This window comes from Arvicola amphibius, chromosome 2 (assembly GCF_903992535.2).
Source record: "Arvicola amphibius chromosome 2, mArvAmp1.2, whole genome shotgun sequence".
In the NCBI taxonomy this organism is placed as follows: Eukaryota; Metazoa; Chordata; class Mammalia; order Rodentia; family Cricetidae; genus Arvicola; species Arvicola amphibius.
This window is the reverse complement of record NC_052048.2, coordinates 35,733,088-35,744,206: the sequence shown is the minus strand read 5'-3', so window position 1 is coordinate 35,744,206 and position 11,119 is coordinate 35,733,088.

The window sequence follows — 11,119 nt, the reverse complement described above, 5'->3', positions numbered from 1 at the left end:
AATAAAGTGCCTGCTATACAAGCAAAAAGACCTGACATCCCTAACACCCACATAAAAGCTGGCACATGCCTGTAACCTTACTGCTGTGGAGGGCAGAGACAAGAGAGTCTCAGAGAGCACTGGCTAGCCAGTCCAGCCAAAACAACAAGCCGTGGCTTCAGTAAGGATCCTATCTCCAAAAGAGTAGAGAATTATAGAGGAAGGCATCCAGTGTCAACCTCTGGGCTCTGCCTGTGCACACACGGGCACCTGCAGACACACACACACACGCACATGCATGGACACACACACACACACACACAAATAAATAAATGCTTGCTCACTACAGCCCATAAATATACAATGGCAAAGAAAAATATGTACATGGGCAAAAGTTAAGTTTTTCCTCATAAGCTTGTGCCAGCCCTTTGTGTTGAAATGAAATATTACAGAGATACTCTTGTATGTCTGGGTAAAACAAAGAACTCATACATCAGAACAAAATATCGACCCATCATGAGCTACAAAAGCCCCTCTGCAATAAGAATTTGTAATTACCTGGCAGAAGCACCACATTCACAACGTAAACACAGCCTGATGGATCGCTCCTCCCCACAGACATTTTAATGATCCCATTTGAGATCTCTGGGATTTTTCTGGAGATGATCAAAGTCCCATTTTTTAGCACATTATTAAACTTCTGACAGCCCTTTCCTAGACAGCCTAGCACACTGTTCTCCTTTGAGGCAAGGCTCAATTTTAGCTAGTGTTTACCGAGCTCTCCGTTGTAGCTGAATATTTTATTCCCTTTGCATCCTGGGCAGTGGCTGACCCCACATCTAATCTTAATGCCGGCCACTTGCTCCCCAGAGTTCCATCTCTCCTCTTGCCAGCTGCGGTGGCTTTATGAAGATAATGAGGGGATCTTGAGAGGGGTTCCATTATATGGCAGCTGAACTATAGCTCCCATATCTGTACCCCTACTCCTCCCCATCCACCCAATTCCCCAGGGAACACCTGACCTGTAGCCTCAACCTTCACCCTTGTACTACCAGCCAGGGTTCTAAAGCTACAATCATGATGGTGGAAGGAGTTTTCAAAGTTACTAATGCTTCATTTCTCACCCAGGCATTTTGTTGGAACTGACTATGAAGGCTATTCTTGGTTGCCAACATTACCACATCTGGAATTAACTAAAACCCAAGCAACTGGATACATATACCTGTGAGGGATTTTTTCCTAATTAAATAATTTGAAGTAGGAAGACCTACTTTTACTGCAAGTATTTTGAGATGGGAAGATACACTTTTAATCCAGACCTTTTGAGGTGGGAAGATCCACCTCTAATTTGGGCCACACCTTCTGCTGGTGGTCTATATAAAGGACATGGAAGAAGAAGGCTTGCACTCATTGCCTGCTTGCTGTCACTCTCCCTGGCAGGTCCATCCCTTCGCTGGCACTAAAACCTACTTCTTTGAGATTCTGGTATATACTCAAGATCAGCTTAGATATCCAGCCTCATGGACTGGACAACTATTAGATTCATGGAACTTCTGTTTGTTGACAGTCATTATTGGACTAGCTGGGCCACAGCCTTTAAGTCATTCTAATAAATTCCCGATAGATAGATAAACAAATAGATGATAGATAGATAGATAGATAGATAGATAGATAGATAGATATCCATTTTATAAGTTCTGTTCCTCTAGAAAACACAGACTAATGCCTTGGCCTAATGGGTATCCTGGATTCTGGGGTTCTCCACAGCCTACACGGTACCACATAGCCTCTCACCTTCTCAGGTTGAGCCTCTTATCACCTCCAAGCCTACATAATCAGTGGGACCCCACCACTACTTGTTGCTCCCCACTGAGGTTGAACACCCCCTACCAGCTTTCCTCATCTCAAAAGACAGAAGACAGTTTCTTGGCTCCAGGTCTATCCAAAGTTGCTCTCAAGGCCAGGTTTTTCTTCCACCTGTCCTGCTTCCTTCACTGGCCTTTATGGCTGCTTGCAAGCCTGCATAGACCTCACTTCGTTCCTGCCACCACGCATCCTATTTCGCAGGTGCCAAGACTGAAGTTCAAGGTCAGGATTCTCTCAGAAACCCAAGCCTTCAAGGTCTAGATGACTAGACATCTGCCTTCTGCCTTCTACCTGGGACTCTACCTTCTCTGGGTGAGCGCCCAGGTGCCCATCCTGTTTGACTCACACAGCTCTGGCAGTTGGAAAGGCTCTCCTTGCAGGAAGCTTCATGGCTCTTCATTCACCTATAACATCATGTAGGAAGAGAGGGAGGAAAGATTCTACAGTCATATACCTTAAACTGATCACCAGGCTCTGCTTGGGTGGGATCAGCAGTGTCATGACTGTCTGGGAAAGCTGCCCTTAGATACACTTAGGAATCCCTCCTGAGTCATAAGCCAAGAGCGAGAAGTTGGGTACTTACAAGAAAACTGGCAAGAAGCCTGAGAACCCTCGGACACCATAACAACGGACCTGGGCAAGAACAGGAAGACATCTGGCTCACATCCCTTGATTTGGAGCTGAGGTGCACTTTGATGTTGGACAATAAACATTCTGAAAATGACTTCCAGAGATGTTTTCAGTTGCATGAAATTTGCTCTGAAGACATCTGCAGTGCCCTGAGGCAAGGAACGCAGGAGGCCTCCAGAGGTTTCAAGAAGCAAGGAAATCAGTTCTTCTCCTGGGTGCTGGAATTGCAGTCAAGCACCACCATGCCAGGTTTATGTAGCACTGGTAATGGAACCAAGGGACAAGCACACTACAGAGTTATCTCCTCGGCCCCATTACTTGTTGAAATAATGTGTTATTCATTCTGTTCTCACTCACAGACCTGAGAACAAATACCAGCATGACGTCAAAGTAAGCTGAAGGATAATGTGGCCCTGGGATTGCTTCCCTCCACACAGAGGGGTTCCTGGCTGACTCAGACAAGGACTGTTGTATGAATGGAGATATGAATGGAGATACTCAGAGCCATGGGACTCCCTGCATAGATCCTGCCCATAGGTCTGTCTGAGTGAAATGGATGCTCCTTCTTCTTCTTCTCTTTTTTCAGAACCTAATATTCTCTGGGGATATAGATAGAAGAGACAGGCAGCCCCGGGCCCGCCCCATCCTCACCCCTCATGACAATAGCATGAGACTTCCAACAGGCCAGAGCAGGGGATAACTGAATGTGCAGTCTTAGGACATTAATGGGTCCTGGGTCAGTCACTATGTTCTCCAAGAAATCTGCAGAACCCCTTCTCAGTTTCATCTCCCCATGTATTGCTGACATAGTGAATGAGAGTGCTCTTCTAGCTGCTTAGAGATAGAGGCTGGTCTCCATCTGGAAGAGAACAGCAAGCTCACCGGCACGGGCCCTCCCAGCAGCCAACTCCTGCACGGTGCTTTCTGAACACGGTGTTTCTGCACGGTTGGTGCTTGGAGCTGAGGAAACGTTCTGGTGGAAGAGTGGATTCTGTCAGAACAAGGCAAAGGTCAGTGTCTCCTGCTACAGTTTCTGCTCGAGGGGATGAACGGAAAGGAAGGAAAGGAGAAGAGATCTCGTAGAGACATCAGATGCAGAAGAGTGTGCATTGCCAACCTGACAGGAGCTAGAGTCCCCTAGGAGACAACGGCATGGGTGTGCCTGAGAAGAAGCTTCTAGACTGGATCACTTGCACTGGGAAGACCCATTCTAAATGTGAGTGACTCCATCCCATAAGTCAGGATCTTGCTTTTGATAAAAAGGAGAAAGTGAGCTGGGCACAAGCATCCATTTCTCTCTGCATCCTGACTGTGGACACAACATAACTAGCTGCCTCCCTCCGCAGCCGCCTTGCCTTCCCTGCCATGACGAGCTGCACTTTCATGTTTCTTGTGAGGTAGCAAGAAAATGGAATAATCCAGAGAGTGACCTCCCCTGTGTGGGAGGCAGGGAAGCCTGTGAGGCTTGTTTTAGTACCATAGGTCAGCAGAGCCTTGTGGGAGGCAGCTTCTATGTGGACAACCACAGGACCCCATGCTATAAGATGCCTTGTCATGGTTGGGATGAGGTGTGTCCTCTATAGACTCGGGTGTTGGAACACTTCCCCTAGCTGGTGACACTGTTCGGGAAGGTTATAGAACCTTTGTGGAGGCCCATATTTCTATATGGCATGGCAGCCAAGCCATAAAGCCATAGGCCACACCTGAGATGGGTCATGTATCCTACCAGACAGGCTGTCACTGCCCTAACAAAGGGTCAGGATGTTGCTGCTCCTTTCTTTGTAATTTAGAGGATGCCTGATACAAATGCTGATTGAAGCCTATGTGACAGCTAGCATACACAGCACACAGGTAATTGTGGAAGAGACAAAAAGCCATTCACCTGGTTACCTAGGAGACAGAATGCTAATGTATTTCCCCTAAGTTAAGTTTTGGTATAAAGGCTGTTTGGAGAATAAAAACGGAGAAATTCTTCAGGATGTGAACTCAGGGTGTCATGAGAGATCTCTGAGAATCTCCCTCCCGATGAAACCATGTGAGTAGTGTCTTTATTCCCATCTCCTCCACGCCGGTCCAGAGAGAGATAGTTTATGTTGGGGTCTGGTAGAGAAATAATTGAGGGTCTGGGTTAGCACCAGACCCTGACACCTTTGGAACATGAAGTTTTCCTGGCTGATGTTAAGTCGCCAGTCCACTTCCCACCTGAGAGGTCTGCTTTCCTTCTGAAGCTCAGATGCCACCAATCACAAGCTGTACAGGCCTCAAGGTTATTCCACTAGCCTCACGTTCCTGATTCTTTCTTCCCAAGGGCTCTTCTTTTTTGTTACAATTTGGATTTGGCAAATTATGTAATCGGTCTTCCTGAAGTCTGTGCTAACTGGCCTGACGGCTCACGTTTCCCTCTTCTTGCCCTTGGCTCCCCCTCAGTTCACTGCCTTCTTGACTCTGGACAAAACCGACTGTCCCTCTCTCGAGCAGTTTGATACACATCTGGATATAGTCCTTCCTAGTACATTGACAACAGGCCTTCCAGCTGTCATCACCCAACAGCCTATTGGGAGTCAGGCACTGGACTGTCTCAGTTTAAAGTCTGCCACTGAATACATTGCATCTTCTAGTCAACCTTCGGACACTGTGACATGACATTGTCCTCTAGAAATCTCATATGTAGAAATTATGCAATCAAGTTATGAAAGAAAACTCCACAAACCAACCCCACGATGCTTTAATTAGATCTAGATTTTGTCCACATTTATATTTTTCCTCAGTCACATGTGACCATGGGTTGGTGATGGAGGAGTGTTTATGTGTTACTTTCATTATTAATAAAGAAAACTGCCTTGGCCCTTTAAGAGAAAATTAGGTAGGTGGAGTAGACAGAACAGAATTGTGGGAACAAGGAAGTAGAGTTGGGGAGACGCTTCAGGCATTCGCCATAGTGAGTCTCCATGCTGCTCCTCTCCGAGATGGACACAGGTTAAGATCTCTCCCGGTAAGCCACACCTCGTGGTGCTATCCAGATTACTAAATATGGGTTAAAGAAAGATGTAAAAGTTAACCAATAAGAGGCTGAAACTATGGGCCAGGCAGTGTTTTAAAAGAATACAGTTTCCGTGTAATTATTTTGGGTAAAGCTAGCCGGGTGGCGGGACACAGCCCGCCGCTTCACACTACAGATTGGCGCTCCAACGTGGTGACTAAATCCACGTAAAAACCTGAAAAAGCTTTAAATAAAGGAGAGAGAGAGTTTAACACAGCTTTTTGCTGTTTGCCTGGACGTGCCGTAGAGAGCTTTCCTGTTTCGGCAATAGCGGCAGAGAAAAAGCTGAGTCATTTTAAAACGCAGCTTCCTGGTGCTGTGCTGCCAGTGCGAACTCTGGCTTTAAAGCATTTCAGTGGCTTTTATGGACTGGATGTTTGTGTGCCTGCTTGGGATTGGAAAGAAAGTGCTCTGAGACCAGGCCGATGGCTCACTGTTCCCCGCCTGCACCTGGGCAGATGGCGGAATCAGGCTTAGGCGAGCAGGAGAACATGGCGGATTTCCGCCGATGTTTCCAGGCTGCACGGTGCTCTGCACGTCAGATTTGGCTGTAACTTGGATGAAAAGAGTTTCTGTGCTGCACGCTCAGTCTCAGAGTTAAAGTGCTGAGTGCGGCTCCTACCTGGCAGCCCCATAGCTAGTAGAAAATGGTATATCCTCCATTTTGAAATTGGAGAGAGGTGGAGCAAACATCAGAACAGCCTGGCAGCTCTGCAGCTCAGAGGTGCAACTGATTTAGAGTCACAAGTGGCTCCGCCATGTTGGACTGGGCGGGGCAAGCACACAGTACCTGTTTTTAACCTAGGAATGTCACAGCTTAGAGTCTTAAGTGTTTAGCTATGTAAAGGCACAAATCAAACATGTTTCTCGACAGTAGAAAAATTACAGATTCACAATAGGACAGATTCAGACATAAAAGACTTTTAAATGAGTCACAATGTTGGATGGATATACGTAGGCTTGAGAGAGAGAAAAAATAAATATATAGAGAATAAAGTTAATGCCTTAAAAAAGGGTAAAGTCTTTAAAGAGACAGAATAAAGTAAAGTGATAGAGTAAAAATAAGCCACGTAAAAATGGAAAATTCACAGAGAGTCTGGATTATGTATTTTATTGTGTTTTCTTTGAAATTTTTGACTGTAAAGGAGCTAAATACAGAGAGACATTTCATTATATGGGCTGCCAGGCTAGACCAGAATGGACATCTTAATGGTATGACTTCAGAATTTGGATCTAAGAACATGATGCTTTGGAAAAGAGTTTCTTCTTTTGTTTTCACAGAGGATGAGACTCTGTGGATTGCTTCTATCCCAATATGGTATGATAGACCACGCCCTCCTGAAAGGTTGCTGTGAACACCCTCAAAAAATTACTTCGCTCAACTGCCGACTGAGATGAACCTAGCACACAGGTTACACCATGAAAGACCTAAATAACAGCGCCCCCATTCAGCAGGAAGCAGTTTGGAGAGAAAAAACTGCGCCCATTTTCCCAAATATTGCTTATAAATGTTCTTTTACATTTAAAGGGGGAGATGATATAGATATGAATTTGCATTGGTATGGATTTTAAGGTCAATTTGTTATATGTATATGTATTTCTGATTTTGATTAAGCTATTGTGATTGTAGTTCATTTTAAAGAATGTAATGTATAATTAGGAAATATAGGTTGTTAATGGATAATCATCGATTAATAGTCAAGCTTGTAGTCATGTTAGTCATTTTCTAGATGTGCATAGATATATTTCAGATAGGCATTCTTCATATCTTTCAAAGACTGCAGAATATGGCATTTAATGTTTTAATAACTTAGGGTTTTTCATGACAATGAGACACGTCTGCTCCTGGCAGCACCAATCTACTTCGAGAGGAAGATGGGCATCGAAGAGGCTACTAATGGAGTTTGTTAGCCATTTGGGCAAGAAACTGCTCTTGGCTGGACTGTTCCATAAACTGGACACAAAGAACCTGCAGAGAGAGGACTGCTGAACTTGCCTAAAGGTGAGATGGTCTTTCGGGGTTCCTGATTCATGAAAGAGTCTGCGAGACGTTCTGCAGGACACAGTAGAAAGTGACTGAACTGTCTTTGGAATTTCCTGCTTCATGAAAAAGTCTGCTGGACACTATGGGCCTGAAGCCCGAAGATGGATGCCCCAACGGTACAGAGGAACTTTGGGTGACTGTCCAGGCAGCGAGTTGTCTCTGTCATTTCTAGAGTTTTATAAGTTACTTATTTCTTGTTTACTTAGGTAGCATTATATCCTTCTGGAGTCTTTGATGGAGTTGAAGAATAAATAGATAGTTATAGTTTTCCTTAGTTATGATAAAAGATAAAATAGATTTAAATATTGTAACTGTAATTCTTGCTTGATAACTGTTTTGTTACATGTAATTTTACTATGTTAAAGCCTTTCTTTTTTGTTTAAACAGAAAAAGGGGAAATGATGGAGGAGTGTTTATGTGTTACTTTCATTATTAATAAAGAAAACTGCCTTGGCCCTTTAAGAGAAAATTAGGTAGGTGGAGTAGACAGAACAGAATTGTGGGAACAAGGAAGTAGAGTTGGGGAGACGCTTCAGGCATTCGCCATAGTGAGTCTCCATGCTGCTCCTCTCCGAGATGGACGCAGGTTAAGATCTCTCCCGGTAAGCCACACCTCGTGGTGCTATCCAGATTACTAAATATGGGTTAAAGAAAGATGTAAAAGTTAACCAATAAGAGGCTGAAACTATGGGCCAGGCAGTGTTTTAAAAGAATACAGTAATTATTTTGGGTAAAGCTAGCCGGGTGGCGGGACACAGCCCGCCGCTTCACACTACAGGTTGGACACACTTGTAACCTTTCAGTAACTTGACAAAAGCTCTTTGGTCCTTTTTTTCAGTCATCTCTTTCCCAGTCCCAAAGCGTCTTGTCTCTCCCAAGACATGTGAGACATGTTTCAATCCCCATCTTCACTATGGTGTTGTTACCCAAGGTCACAGTCAAGTACAGAACCTGAGCAAGACTCCAAGCCTATTCTGACCCAATTGCTTCCACCTGTCTCTGTGGTAGATTCCTGTTGATGACCCTAGGGACTTTGTTGTTCTATTTGGAAAATGATTCAAGCCTTTTCAGTCTCTCTCATGGTAGGTAAGTAGACTATCCATGAAGTCATGACATCAGTGAGTTTGGGGACAGTGACCTGCTCACAAGATCATGGTAGTTCTGTCTTCAAATCCCAAGTTCTTCCCTCCCTCCATCAGCTGAGACTTTAGGGACCTCAGTTTCTTTATCTACAGAATGGGAAAGCTGGGTCTCTTCAACCCTAGCATAGTATGGTTTCTCTTTGAAATACAGACTAGTTAGTTAGGGGAGACATCAGAAGCCCTTTGCCCAAGTTCTAAAGATTCAATGAAAAGCAAAAGCCCTTTTTCCCTGCAAATAATTCCAGCCTCATAGTCCTTAAGACAGCCACCTCCTAGTAGGAGGTCTGTCCGGCCTATTGAAATAGAACAGGTACAGTCATCCTCGGGAAAGGCAAGCTCCACCCCTCCATCCTCTCTATCATCATCTTGTTTTGTCTGTGTCGGTCGCTTTCCACTACTACAGCAGCCCAAGGTCGTCGACTTGAAAAGAGGAAAGGATTGTTTTGTCTCACAGTTTTGGAGGTGTCAGTTCATAGTTGGTAATCCTGTTGTCTTTACCAGTGATACAGTGGGTGTAGCCCAAGCTAGGCTCAGATTGCTGTCATAATCCACATGTAGCTAAGCTATAGTATTCTCTTTCTCTCCATACCTTTAGAGAATAAACCATACATTCCTAGGACTGGAGATCTTAGGGACCTATGCAGGGGCATGAAAAAGACCCCAGTGACAGCTGAGAGACACGACAGTTTTTCTAGCTACCTACCATTTGTCTAATCTACAATCCCATCCCGTGTAACTAAGAGGGATCACCAATGACAGACATAAAACATAAATTAAAGCTGTTGAGTGGGGCTTTTAGTAAAGCTTTGAATGGAACTGACTCCATTGACAACTTGCCCCTCCTCCTTGCCATTTCTCATCTAGACACAGATGTGATGGCTGGAGGAAGAGCCTCCACCTATGCCTATGAGGTAACTTTGAGATGAGCAAAGCAAAATGACCGTTCAGATATCTGGTTCATGAAGTGGCCAAAGCAGTCTTAAGCTGCCTATCGCTGCAAAAGAGAGAGATCCCTATATTGTTGAAGTTACATGATTTCTGCATCCTTATTACTGCAGTAGATAGAGCCGCGCTGCCTCCACTTTTACTATTTTCTTTCTTTCTTTATTTTGGAAACAAGGCTCATGTAACCCAGGCTGACCTCGATTTTTTTTCCTCTGTAGCAAAGATGACCTTGAACTCCTGATACTCCACCTGCCTACTACTAAGTGCTGAATTTACCTGCTGAGCCACCATGCTCAGTTTTATGCATTGATGGGGATGGAGTCCAGGGTTTCTAACAATTGAGCTGTATCCCCAGTCCCTGCTCCAGCTTTTGATCATCCTTCTTACCTCAGACTTGCCCCAGTTCCCATTTACCCTATGTGTGAGCACCAGTGACCTTCACACACAAGCCAGATAATAAACCTCTGCCACCACAATGTTGTGAGTGGTTTCCCAGCACTTCGGGTTAGTCCCATTTCAAGGCTTTGACAAAATGCCAAAGGGGAGCATCAGGATGGAAGAGCTCTGTGAAGCAGCACTGCTCACTTCACGGCAGCCAGGATGCTGAAGAGTGGGAGGTTAGGTCTTGGAAAAGGATGTACTTTCAAAAGCATGGCCCAGTAGCTTCCTTCCTTCCTTCCACTAAGCCCCACCTCCTAGCAGCTTAGAAATTCATTGAGGGATGAACTCACTGATGGAGTTAGAACCCTTGTGATCCAACGTCTCTCAACAGAACCACCAGCTGGGGGCCAGACCTCTACATGAGGGCCTTTGCAGGGGTTGCTTCGTATCCAAGTCATAACCAGCCTCTAAATAAAAGTGTGTGTCCTTCTGCGCGACACTTGGGATGCTTCACACTGAGGCTGCAGCCTGCCCTGTCCCCATCACCTCCCTGCCCCTGGCCCCAGACACCACTATCTAGTCACCCCATGTGTCTCAGTGTGCCACTTCACACCCCTCTGAAGCCACGGTTGGTCTGTTTACTCATCCTCCGATGCTTAACTACAGCCACCTGACAGGTGGCTCCCTGGAGGGCATCAGGGAAAAACGCCACCTCCTGGGGACTTGTCTATAAGCCGTGTTTAACTTAGTCAGTTGCCATGCTGTAGACGGGTCCATCAGCTTCCAATCATTCTGCCCTAGCCCGGGCCCTTGGGGCAGGGGCAAAGCTTGATCTACCACTTAATCCCCAGAACTTGAATCCTGGGGATTAAGTTATAGTGTAGATAACTAGATAAACAGACACATAGACCTTGGCCTCCAGGGTTCAGGATCGTCATTCTCCTGGAGACAGATAATTGGAAGATGACCCGAGAAAGTGTCCAGAAGGGCCACCCCACTGGGGGATGGTTTCCTGAAGGCTGGAACCAGGGCCATGTGAAGGTGGCAACCCTGGCACATAGAGAATAGAGCGACACCCCTCCCAGGGTTCTC